Raw genomic sequence first — 13,879 nt, forward strand, 5'->3', positions numbered from 1 at the left:
TTCAGCGATGAATGATGAATCCAGGCCTAAGACAGATAGATACTTTCAAGAAAAGTACAGTGTTAGGTGTAACTAAATGAACTTTAATGGCATGCTGTTTTGTGCGAGAATGTAGATTGTAGACAGGAAACAAGTTTAAATATGGAATGGGTGAATTAACTTTATGAAGAGGAATCCTCACAAACAAAAAAGGCAAAATTGAATCATCCTGGTGACTCAGTAGCAGTACAGTAACATTTGCAGCCTCTGGGAGGGGGGAGAGAGGGAAGAGAGGGTCCTGGTCATCTAGCAATGGTGAAATCTAGTGGATAGATTTAGGGACCATTATTGCAGGACTCTGAAAGGAACCCTGGTGCATGACCCCAACCAAGGACTGCCTTTGCTATGACTGGGCTAGTTGAGCTGGGAGAGGGTATAAAGTAGGGGAAAAAAATCTCTAGGCAGTTGCAAATGAAGGCTCACAGTACTGGATTCTAGCTCTGATTCTCATAGAGCTGGAAGCCCAAAGGAATATGAGGAAACTACCATCCCCAAAAGAAAAAAAAAAGTTTGTACATAGCACTTTTGAAAAGTCATTTGAACATGTAAAATTATGCAAAAAGTTGAAAAAAATACCCTGCTTGCCAGTTTCAATGATATTAAAAGAAAAGAAATCATAAATTACTGAAACAGAAAGGATGACCATTGAGTTACGACTGCTGGAAATCATATTCGGACTATGGGGAGTCAGAGAAAAAATAATGATTCATGCTTTGGGAGACAACATATTTTTTTATGATGTCAAGTTACAAGATTCTGTCATTCCAGAAATTCAACAAAGGAGCCCTTTTTGCAGGAGAGGTATCTCAAAGCAGTACTGGCATCATATGATTAGAAGAATAGAGTCTGCCTAAAACCTTAGGAGAAGCATTCCTTTAAGAGAAAAAGGTGTCACTGTTATTCTGCTAGGTGAATTCAGTGGGCTACCACTGGCCAATCATCATCTGTTATTGTTTCCCCCCTAACCTTGCACTATTAATTTTTCTTTTTAATGAACTTTCCAGTCTAGTTTAGCTAAGGGAACGATGATGAAGCTGCCATACAAATAGTTTATGCCATGCCTTTGTCAAAAATAGCCTTTTCCCCCTGCAGCTCTAGAATATAATTGAAAAGGCACTTCAAAAGAAAATGACCAACCACAAAGACAAGGTGTCAATAATAAGGCGAGAAAGCACGTTTTAAAAAATATAAATTAAAACTTTAGAATCATCTTGATGCCTACTAATAATGAGACATTGAAAAGAAATTAGAAGACAACGTTGAGGACTGTGCCCTGTTCAATGATCTATAGCTATTATTTAACATTTTTAAACTGATCCAGAAAAAAAATGTAGTTTACAATGAAGACCAGTGCTTGCCATGTTTTACAGATTTTTTTTCAACAAAAGAGAAGTACAAATGACTTCTAACAGGCTTGAAAACAACACCAAATTTTAATTGTTAAATAATAGGTGATATTCAGTCAATCAGAAAGGTAATGACATTAATTTGTTTTTTTGCATGCAGTAGGTTGTTAAAATACACCATATCCCTGTCATAGTAACAGATGCAACAGTGAGCATTTAATTCTCAAAGCACACTCAGTGTAGGGTGATAACCTGACTCTAAGCCATAAGGAAGGAAGTGATTATCAGTCCTGTTATTTAAACACCTTTTGCAAAGGTTTTCAGAATGAGAAATAATCAGAATGATTTGAAACAATAAACTCACCCACTCCTTATGGTTTGCAAATTTATGTCATTTTCCATCCATAGCAGACCTCATTTTAACTTCTGTAACTTCCTGATCTCTAGTCTCTTCCCTGCTCCAAACCACTGCAGTAAAACTTTATCTTCCAATCGAGTCTTCCTACTTCAAGACAAAAACAAAACAAAACAAAAGAGTACACTATTGTTTAACTTAAATTGTCCACCCTACATTCTTCTATTGGTAGCCAATATTATTTCATATTGAACTCAAACCTTTGTTCCTCATAATCAAATGTCCCAATATTTTCATTTGAACTTACATTTCCAAAAATTATTTTTTTTTTATAAATCCCCATCTTTCACCAGTGCTGCTATCAGTAATTTACTAACAATCTAAGGGGGTCATTTATGGTGAAAATGCAAGTCTTTCAGAATTGCAAACTTCACAGTTTGTGAAGCCATAATGCTGAAATTAACTACACCTTTTTCATTACAAATTCTATGAGAGAGAGAGAAAGAGAAAGAGAGAGAACCTAGCCATAATGCCCTCACTTAGATATTTATATCTCTATGGGAGGCCCACCCAGTAACTTGAGGTGAGGTTTAGGTATTAGTGTAGAGGTTAGGGGCCACTTTGACATTCAAAGTGAGACGTACGAACAGAACAGTACAGTACACTCTTGTGAAGATTTGATGACCTTCGGAGTGAGAAACTCACACAAAGATGAGATTTGTACAAAGTTCTCTCAACCTAGCTTGATGTTACCCAGTTTGAGAGTCCATCAAGCTAGGTTGAGATAAGACTGTACAAATTTCAACTGTGTAAGTTTTCTTACTTCGAAGGTCATCAAATCTTCACAAGAGTGTACTGTTCTGTTCGTACATCTCACTCTGAATGTCAGTGGCCCCTAACCCCTACACTACTACCTAAACCTCATCTCGCGTTACTAGGTGGGCCTCCTATAGAGGTATAAATACCTAACTACTAGAAGGGCTTTATAGTCTCTCTCTCTCTTTCTCTATTATGGTGCTTTTGCATGTGAAAAGACCATGATGCAACTTGGAAAATAACCCCTTAACTATGATATACATAACAATACGGTGTCTTTGGCAGGGAAAGATTTAGTCCTCTGCCATCTCAAGGCAATGATATTGTGCTGCCTTCTGGAAAATCTTTCAGAATTGCAAACTTACCTCTGTCTCCTGACTCCAATAGCAATCCTCACAGGAAAATAAGCATGAGGACTAAGCCTGAGCTTACACACGAAAGCCCAGAGACAGCGGGGCCAGTGAGTACAGGTTTAGTTCCCACACTTACTTCTCTGTGAAGGGCCCCACTGAAGCCAGAAGCAGATATCTAGGGAAGGGGCAGCTGCAGTGGCAGCAGCAGGAAGAACAGGATTGTAGAGCTGCATGGAGAAAGGCACCAAATTGACATCACTTTGGTGCCTCTCCCCATAGGGCCAATGGCATTTTGAAATCTGCTATCCAGCAGGAAGGGGTGAATGGCATTCCTCCTGCCCTCTTTATCATAAGGACTTCACAGATGGGGGTAAACAGGAGTTGGGGAGGAGGCCCTCAACCTTGGCACATGGTTTCATGGGGGGGGGGGGGGGGCGGTAATGAGATGAAAGGACCTGGGGAGGCCCAGTTGAGTATTTTTACATTGTGTCAGGAAACTGGTTTTGTTTTGTTTTTAGTTTGGAGCCTGAACTGAACCAAAAAAAAAAAAAATTACACAAACAGAAAAAAAGAAAACTGATTGATACAAAAAATGAACTGAAATGAATTTTTTTGCTGTATATCCCTGTGTATTACTTTGCATTGAATTCTTAAATCCTGCTCTTTTCCAACAGTAGAGATTCAAAGCGTGTCACAACATGAACATAATACTACATCAACAGTATCGACAATAAATCAAATTCAAATACAGTAGTAATCAATAACAAGTACAATAATCAAACTAATAATGCAAATTTATATTCCCCCCCCCCCCCCATCTCACCGATGGATGGGAAAATAAAATTTTCCCCAATTCTGTTTACCTAAAATCTAAAGACCAGGACTTCCAATGGCTCACATACTGCAGTTTAGTGAATACATCAGGAGCCAAACACCTAGTTTTAATACAATGTATTAAATGGGTCCTTGGGTCCTTTTGTCTTTAGAATTTTGGATTAGCTATATAAAAGGGAAACTTTTCATTTCCTGTAAATGAAAGTGGAAACTGTGAGGTCAACATTCAAAAGTGTCTGGCTAACTAGCTATTTTAAATGACTTCCTCCCTCCCACCCACAGATTGACCAGCTCATACCCCATCTGGAATTTAGCCCACCCAAAAAAAAGACAAAATGTGTTCCTGGCATGGAGGTTAAACCTGGTCACCTGGTTTATTCTGGTGGGTCAGACAGCAGGCCTAATGTTAACTAGCAGATGTTGAAAAAAAAGAAAACATGTGGCAAGGTCGATGTCTCTTTCTTTCCTACACATTCTAAAGAAAGGGCACTCCCCAGTGCATGTTCTATCTCTGGTAGGGACTGTGGAGATTGGATAGGCTAAAAGCCCTTTTTCTGCCTCATGTTTCTATGTTAAATCAAGTGGAAAGGGAAGGGGGTCGGTACTCAATGGGGGGGGGTTGTTAATGTTGAGATGGAGGGGAGGAGGGAGGAAGGGATCCTTTAATTGTTGGTATTTTTATTAATAGCACATAAGCCGGTTAATACCAGATTTTCAGCAGTAACCAGCAAATTTTTCCGAAGGTATTCCATCGTGAAATCTAGCTGGTAAAATTTTGACTGACTAGATTTAGGAAAAATATTCATCTGAAAATCTAGCTATTTAGGTTCAACTCAATGTTTGCCTAAAGATAAACAGCCAAAATAAGCTAGACCTCTTACCCACTCAGTGGGTCTGAATATCTACCTATGTGGTGTCAGTTCAGCAATCAAAGTACTAGAACCAAAGCAAGACATTTACATCAAAAATACTCAGGAAACCCCTTAGCTTTCTAAATCAAAAAATAAAAATTAGAGCACTGTATTCATTCAAAGCAACTTGTTCAAGTTGTTCACAAACCATGCTAATTCATGTTCAGGTACAGTCTTATTCAATAAAGATTTTTTGCTTGCCCAGAAAATGGTGAAACGCTCTTTTTGAATAAGGCCCTTTATATTGCAGATGGATTGGTAATGTCCATGCACATAAAAGTTTGCGGAGAAAACAATTTTAAGACTGGAAGCTATCCCGCTATCCCCACTTTCCTTGAAGAGCTATTCACCCAACATATTCAACACTGGATCCTAAATTCTGAAATGTACCATTAGCTTGAAATGTCTTTAATGTATGTTATTATGTTTATTTTCTGGTACATGACACACATTTTCTCTAGGAATGCCACCCAGCATTCTTTATAATGGGTAACTATTGAAAACAGCAATATTTTTCATCAAACACCCTGATGCCAGAATACTATAATAATAATAATACAATATAATAAGAACTAATAATATTATAATAATAGTGGATCAAATAACTATTTATGCTGTTGGAATACACATTTTTGCCAGACAACCAATAAACATTTCCTGTATTTGGTAAGGATCATTTTAGGTTACTGCTTTATAGTTGCAGAATCCGCTTCAGCATTCCCTTGATTCCCTACTGAAAATGCAGTCCCCATTATTACCACAGGAATCCAGAATGGGCTTTTCATTAGCTCTTTCCAAGAGTGAGGAGCTTGAGCTTCAAGATCCTACTGGTGAGGGCATGATGGCCCCCTCTCTGCTAGTCTTTTGCATCTGAATCAAAGTCCAGACAAGTAATACATTCCCATGGATTTTACTCTGAAATCTGCTCACTAACAATTGTCTGGCAATATACAAAAGTTGGTGGTAACATGCTTACTTTAATGATATTTTAAAAAGCTTTATTTATGCAGACCATCAGTGGTGCATAAATTATATCAGTTTGGATAGCATCTTGTATTTCCACATTTAATGCAAAGTAAGAGATAGAAGCTTGTTATCTTCCTAACCCTTTTGTGTATTTCCTTCTTCCAGATGCATACCATCATTCCTCTTCCAAACTTGGATCTTAATTCTAAAAGAGCCTGCAGCAAAAGGGTTTCCTCTCCACTGTTTGCAGGTAAAACTTCCAAAGGGCTGTTGTGAAGCACTGAGAGGGTTTAGAGATTGACAGAATAGGCTCTCAAAGAGCAGCTGGTTGAGCTCTTACCAAATAGGCAAATTTAAAAGAATTTGTGCTGAATTAAAACTGAATTTGTGAGACAAATGTCTGCAGTTACCATTGTCTTGGCACTCCAGACCATACTTGGAAAGTGCTCCTTTCTCCTTCCAAACCTAGAGGTACCCCATTCTTACTCTAGCAATCACCATACACCCTCCCTTCCCTCCCCCAGACTGAGGACATTGTGCCTACAAACTCAGGGGTGTATTAGACAACAACGTACAAGCTCTGATTCAGAGGTGGATTTGAGCTTTTCGTAAACAAATAAATGGCAAGTTACAAAGGGAAGTGATCCAGTTTTCCTTACATTTTATCTGAGATCTGGCTTCTCAGAAGGGCACAAGATTTAGGACCCAATTTTAAAAGCCAGGCGTGTGCAAATCCCAGGCGATATACACGGGCCAGGCTGTGTGCACACCAAGCACATTTTCAAAATGACCCAGCTATGTACATATCTGCCGGTGCACACGCAAGTGCTGGGCTGAAAAAAGGGCGGGCCGGGGACAGGGTCTGGGCAGGGGCCATTAGGTGCTGTCTCAGGAAAGCATACACTGGCAGCCGGACAGCGCGTAGAACTTACTCCTGCTCCGTGGAGCGGGTAAGTTCAGGGATAAAAAAAATTAGGGTAGGTAGGTGGGGTTTAGAGGTCGAGGAGGAGAGGGGAAGAAGGAGGAAGGATAGGGTTAGGGTTAGGGAAGTTCCCTCCCAGTCCGCTCCTTTATGCCGTGTGCATGCTATAAAATTGGCGCATCCATGTGCGCGCACAAGAGGGTTTTAAAATTTACCCATTACTGTTTTGGTTTACAAATAAAACACAAGGCACTAAAAAGCTGAACTGCAGGCCTCCTTTAGACTGGAAAATCCACAGCTCAGAGCAGGAACATAGCTTGTTTACAGCAAAGTTATATACTAACATAGTAAATTATGACAAAAAAAGACCCAATTCACCCATTCATCCTGCCTGGTCAAGACTCTTCCTCTCTGATTGGCCCTCCTAGTTTTCAAGCTTTATTGGCGTAGACTAGGAGGGAACTGGGGTAGGCCTACTCACATGTTGTTGCGACTCGGGTCGCTGCCCCAGTGTCGGGACTCTCACCTTCCTTCAGGGCGCCGTGGTCCGCTATGGTGGGGTCTCCCCGAGTCGCGGGGCAGCGGTCAGGCCCGCCGGTTCTCGGGCCTCTCAGGCAGCATGGCGGCGGCGTTCCCACGAGGGAGACGCCGCCGAAGACTCCGCCCTCCCTGATGGCCACGCGCGCGCGCGAGGACCGGGGTTTTCTGTCTGCAGCCCCGGATGTCAAGACCCGCCTCCAGATGACGTCAGACGCCGGGTAAGGTATTTAAACTGAGACCGGGAACTCAGTCTTTGCCTTGCAACGAGGTTCCTGCCTTGCAGTACTAGTTGCTTTGTTCTTGCTGGTTCCTGCTTCCAGTTTGCCTGCCTCGATTCCTGCCTGGTTCCCTGACTTCGGCCTGCCTGTCTCGACTCCTGCCTGGCTCCCTGTCTCCAGTTTGTGACTTCGACTTCTCTTGCCTTCAGCCTGCCCAGACTCCGGACCGTGACTCCGTCTCCAGTTTATCTTCTGCCTGCCTTGACTCCGGTTTGTGACTTCGACTTCTCTTGCCTTCAGCCTGCCCAGACTCCGGTCCGTGACTCCGTCTCCAGCTTGTCTTCAGCCTGCCCAGACTCCGGTCCGTGATTCCGTCTCCAGTTTATCTTCTGCCTGCCTTGACTCCGGTTTGTGTCTTTGACTTCTCTCGCTTTCTGCCGGCCTTGACTCCGCCTGTCCAGATTCCGGTTCGTGCTTTACTCCTGGGTGTCATCCTTCTCCTAAGTCCCAGCGGTCCGGGTCCCTACGGGCGCCTCCTGGGGGGACCTCGGACTTCCAGGGTGAAGACTCCTAAGTCCTCGCGACCCGGGCTCCCACAGCTCCTCTGGAGGAGTCGCGGGTTTCCAGGTGAAGCTCCGTCTGCCCAGTGGGAGTTCTGCCTCCCGACCGTTCCCTCGGCACAGTCGGCTCAAGGATCCACTACCGGATTTCGTCCATCACAACACATGTGTTTTTTATAAAAATTCCCTCCCCTGCGCACGCGAGTGGGGCACCTGCATGTACATGCGTGTGCTGATACAAAATTGGGTACGCATGTGCGCACGGGCATTGGATTTTATAACATGCATGCGGCAACGTGCACGTTATAAAATCAGAGCATCCATGTGTGCGCTCCGGGAACTGTGCGCGCACGGGTTTTAAAATGTACCCGTTATTGTTTTGGTTTACAAATAAAACACAAGGCACTAAAAAGTAGGCCTCCTTTAGTCTGAAAAATCCACAGCTCACAGCAGGGGCATAGCTTGTTTACAGCTAAGTTGTACACTAAGGGGGGTATTTTCTAACCCTATCGCATGCGATAGCTAGATCGGGGCGGAGTTGGGGCGGTGTCGGCACTGGAAGAGGAGGAGTCGGGGCGGACGCTGAGGAAACTTTGCTTGCGGCGATAAGGTAAGACCCCTTATCGTTGCCAGTGGTGCGCCCAATAGCACCACCTTTCATGATGGTGCTATTGGGTACGAAAGGCGGCAGTGATAACACTGCGGTGGTGCGATCGCTACTGGCTTTCGCAGACCTGCCCCCGCTTCGCTCCCTTGCCCCCCGTTACCTCCGAATTCAGAGAGCTGTACGACGTTAGAAAATCCAGGCCTAACATTGCAAATTATGGCAAAAAAAGACCAATTGGCCCATCCAGCCTGCTTAGATTGAGACTCTTCCTCTCTGATTGGCCCTCCTAGGTTTCAAGCTTTTAGCTTTTTGCAAACCATATGGATGTTATAGAAGCATCAAAGACATCAATAGACAAAAATCACTTGATCCATACAGTCTGCCTTTTGTGCTCTTCTCCTTCTCTTCTTCTGCCGTTAATATTTCTTGTATCTATTCTACACAGCCTTGAATTCTGTCACTATTTCGACTTCCAACAAGTTCTAATGGAATTCTGTCCCTGGGGTTCAGTTAAAAAGTATTTTATAAAATTATTTTTTAGTCTCCCTCCCTACATCTTCATCTGCTGATGCCTTACTTAAGCTTCTCATGCTATGAAAATACTGCCTTTCAGTAGCTTATTGATGTCTGCTAGATATTTGAATATTTGAACTTTAGTGAGCACACTCAAAATAGTGTGGTATGCTCTCCTCCACACACTATTGTGCATTTGCCTACTAAGGTCTGAAAATTCACACCTGACTTGAACCAGGTGTGAACATTTTAGGATGCATGCTACAAGTCAAAATGATAGCCCTCCTACTGGCATGGCTGCAGCCACCAAATGATGCTGCCTAGCAGTCCCTCACTACTGTCAAGTGATGGTGGTGAAGTGCCTCTAAGTGGCATCACTGAATGAGTTACTGCAGCACTGACAGAAGAGCTCTCATTTCCCTCCCAGCAATGAAGATTGGAATGGTTAGGAATTCTGAAATTGAGCGGGAAATTGGGGACTGGGGTGTTAGATGGCCAAGACTGAGAGAGAGATAGGGCAATAGAGAGGTGAGGCTATAGACAGAGGAGATGAATTGGCAAGAAATTTATGAAAGAAAGGACTAGGATAGCAAGGAGACAGAGAGAGCAGAGAAAGCTAGTAAAATGAAAGAGAGAGAAAACACATTGAAAGAAAGAAAGGTATTAATTAGAGAGAGAGAGGAAATGATAAGGGGGAGGTAAAGATGCACAAAGGTGAAAAGACAGAAGGAAAGAAAGTTGGAAGGAAAACCTGGGAAAGGAGAGAGAAGACTGATAAGATAAAAGCAGAAGAATAGTAAGATGAGAAAAAAACAACTCAAACTACAAAAGCTAGAACAACCTACACTGAATTTGGTATCAGAAGATGTGGCTCATTATTTTTAGTCCAATGGGTCATATTCGGGATCGGCACTACTCTGTTAGTTCTCTTTCCTGCATTTGAAAGGACAATTTGCAAAAGACATTTACCTAGATAAAAAAGTATTTACCTGTAATTTGCCCTGGCCAAAAATTGTTCCTATGAAAGCAGTTGAGTATGTGAGAGTTTATAATTATATATTATTTATTTATTTATAAACATTTGCTATTCCATCTCTTGCCAAGAATGGCCTCAAGGCAGATTACAATTAAATTTAAATTAAACTCACAGGTACAATCACAATAACATTAATTGCAGGATCATTTGCAATCACAATTCAATCAAATGCACAGCCATAGTAGCATATAACTCGCATACCTTTAGCCAGATTAAAAAGGCTTTTCTGGGAGCATGGTGTGAGTGTGTGTGTGTGTGTATGGAGGAGGAGGGAACAGTGCGCCTAGATTTGATTGTAAAATATGTTCACGTAGCCATATCTCAGACCCGCTGAAAGAGCTGCTGCAAACACACGTTGCCATTTTTCATGTAACTTGCAGTCAATTTTCAAAAGAATACTACCTAGAGAGTTTACTCCAAGGTCTTCTAGAAGTGCATGTGTATCTTGCAACTCTCTATGCTATTGAAAATTTCCCTCATTATGTTCAGATAACGTATCAAATAGTACTCTGAGGTTTTGGGGTTTTTTTTTATTGAGTGGACAAGTAGAGAAGTACTCATTTTGATAGGCCCACCCAACTACTCCACCTCTCCTTACAAAAGCATGCTTTGTTTGATGTCAATAAGACAAAGTTGAGTTATTTGCAACTGTTTCCATAGCTACTGCCACAACATGACATATTCCTTTGTTCTGGAAAGTGGAGTCTTTTAAAAGAAAATTAAATGCACGTTCATCAATTTGCCATGCACACATTTAGAATTAGAGGCAATTGCCTGCACACTAATTTCCTAGCTTGTAACAATCAAACCAGGCCCTTTGGGGTGCATAGTGCTGCAGTACAGATGAGAAAGGCAAGAGCTTTATTGTCTCTGTCTGTTCAATGAAGTGCAATGTAGATCAATTTAGCTTATAAAGTTTTTTCATGATTTATGCTATGCTTGCTAAGCTTGGTATGAACAAAGATAGAGGCTACTATTTAGAGTACAATATGAATGAAAGATATGTAAACAAAATTGTACAAGGGTGTACATCAGTAGACGTTTTGGCTCCATGGACAAGATAAAAGTTAATTATAATTTGTAGGAAATAGATATAATGATGTGTGACCTTTCCCTATCAGTAATAAAATGTGTAGTGCTTGTAGGTAATTACAAATAGAATGAGGTCAGGCTGACCTGTTGATTAGTCAGGACCTAAAACCTATAGTATTTGAATAAAATACAGTAGGGGTGTGCATTCGTTTTGAACTTAAATGTAAAACGCAACTTATTTTTTTTTTTAACTTAAAAAAGTGATGAGGCGAAAACGATCGGATTTCCAACTTATTCAACATAGCTATGTTGAATAAGTTGGAAATCGTGATTGTTGATCCTAAATAAAAATTTAAATCCCTCACCCTCCTTAATCCCCCCCCAAGACTTACCAAAACTCCCTGGTGGTACAGCAGGGAGTCAGGACGCCATTTCTGAACTCCTTTGCGAGGAGCACGTGACGTCGGCGTCACTGTCGGAGTGACGCGGCGTCACGTGATTCCCCATGCGATTCGCTCCGGGGGACCCTCGTTGCACCCAAAAGGAACTTTTGGCCAGCTTGGGGGGGGGCCTCCTGACCCCCCCAAGCTGGCCAAAAGTTCCTTTTGGGTGCAACGAGGGTCCCGGAGCGATTGCGCGTGGGAATCACGTGACGCCGACGTCACGTGCTCCTCGCAAAGGAGTTCAGAAATGGCGTCCTGACTCCCTGCTGTACCACCAGGGAGTTTTGGTAAGTCTTGTGGGGGGGGGGGATTAAGGAGGGTGAGGGGTTTAAATTTTTATTTGCACGTATGGACATAGACTCAACTTATGGAATTCTCCATATGTCCATAATGACCGAAATTGACCCCCCCTTTCGACTTATGGACTTATGAACATAAACTTTTGCTCTGCACATCCCTAAAATACAGAGATGTAACTATAATTGATCAAGTTAAGATAAAATTATTTTAATGTTTTGCTTTATCATGCTGACCTTATGTTTAGAAACATTATATAAAATTGATTGTAATTACTGGATTTCAAGACTGCTCACTGGGAACTTGTTCAAAGTGTGGTTTCCTCCCGTGTGATTTTTTCCTATGTACATATTACATGTCAATTAAACTTGGCAGATTTTACTACCACAGATTCATTTTTGTCTATTTTAAAATTATGGAAAGAACCACCAGGGCCTTTAGCAAATTAGAAAAGCTTAAAATCTCCACACATATTGCTTTCTCTTGGAATCTTAGGGTAAATCTAGTCCGTGGGCGTGTGCAGGCCAGGGCAGCGCCATTAGCCACTGTCCCACTGAAGCATGCACGCAAGCAACAGGCCAGCCCCCACAATCTACTACTGCACCAGAGAGCAGGTAAGTATGCAAACAAAAAAACCCAAAGTTAGATAGAGGTGTTTTAGGGTTCAGGACAGATAGGGAAAAAGGAAGGCAGGATAGCTAGGGGTTTAGGAAGTTCCCTCCCAGACCACTTCTTTGTTGGAGCGGACTGAGAGGGAACTGTGGAAAGGCCCTATCGCATCCCCACACGCTTCTTAGAAACTTTACCTCCTTACGTGTGCACATACGCGCATCAATATAAAATCGGGTGTGCATGTGCGCATGGGTAATGGATTTTATAACATGCACACGGTGCCACACACATTATAAAACTGGCATGCCCATGTGTGCACGCCGGGAACCGTGCGCACATAGAGGCCCGCATGCGGGTTTACAAATTTACCTTTAATTGTTTTCACCTTTGTTTCATGTTTTTTATTTTTGAAAATTTGTTTTCAGGGTTTGGGTTTTTTTTTTTTCAGATTTGTTTTTGGGAAATAGCATGTACCAATAGCGTGCATTACTTGCAAATAGCACACAGTATTTGCTAATAGTGTTGCGCTGGCGATGGGATAGAGCGCAACTGGGAGCTCTCCAGTGTGGTTCAAAAAGAGTGTGTGCCATTGCGGTGGGAACAGTCCAAGTCTGGGAGTCAGGAGCCTCGAATCATCCACAGACCTGCATGCCCATGAGACCATTAACGCAATGGTGGTCTCTGAGTGGTCCTCCGACTACTCCATGCCCTTTCAGACCCGCCACAGTGTGCAGCAGAGGTGGCAGGTCACAAAGAGGTCACAGTGGGAGAAGGCCAAAGTCATTGGAGCTTGGAATAAAGACTCAGATGTAGCTTGAGAAGAAGAGAGGAAACAGAAAGGGATGAGCAAAACCCTCAGGCGCCCTACACAGGACGTGGGGCTGGTCACGGACCACACTGTCCCCTATGTACCCTACACAGCCGGGCAGCAGGTCGCTGACCATGAGGGGAGCAGGAGGCTCAGGAATTCTTATAGAGCAGGATTGCAGTAACCCCTCGGATCCTACGGAGTCGGGACTGGAATGACAAAGATAAAACTTGGAACTTGGAAGCTCGGATTAAAAGCAAGGAATCTCCAGCGACACGGGTCCTACAGGACCTGGAATATTAGGACCAGATACATAAGGCTGGGGATCACACGGAACTTGGAACATGACAGAACTTCAGTAACTTCACAGAACATCAGGAACATCATGGAACATCACAGAACATCAGGAACATCATTGGAACACCAGGAACATCACGGAACATCAGGAACCTCATGGAACGTCAGGAACATCATGGAACATCAGGACAGTGACCAGGAAGATAGGAGAAGATCCATAGATAAGATCAGACATGCCTGGGTAGGAACTGGAGACGAGGAGTCCATGGGAGGACTTAGCCCCTTGGATGAAGATCGGAGATGCCAGGCAAGGGCTGGAGATGAGACCATAGGAGGAACTAGCCCCTTGCCGAGGCAAAGACTGACTGAGTGAT

The 13,879-nt window shown here is 42.7% G+C and overlaps 1 protein-coding gene across 1 annotated transcript in view; it reads right to left on the reverse strand.

The window, feature by feature from the left end:
• The window catches only part of CDH11 (cadherin 11), a gene marked incomplete in the record, with an annotated part of 315,442 nt that overhangs the window by 186,509 nt on the left and 115,054 nt on the right, over window positions 1–13,879 (reverse strand). Inside the window, 1 exon segment of the mRNA XM_029608176.1 lies at window positions 1,750–1,890.

Source organism: Rhinatrema bivittatum, chromosome 7 (genome assembly GCF_901001135.1).
Source record: "Rhinatrema bivittatum chromosome 7, aRhiBiv1.1, whole genome shotgun sequence".
Classification (NCBI taxonomy): Eukaryota; Metazoa; Chordata; class Amphibia; order Gymnophiona; family Rhinatrematidae; genus Rhinatrema; species Rhinatrema bivittatum.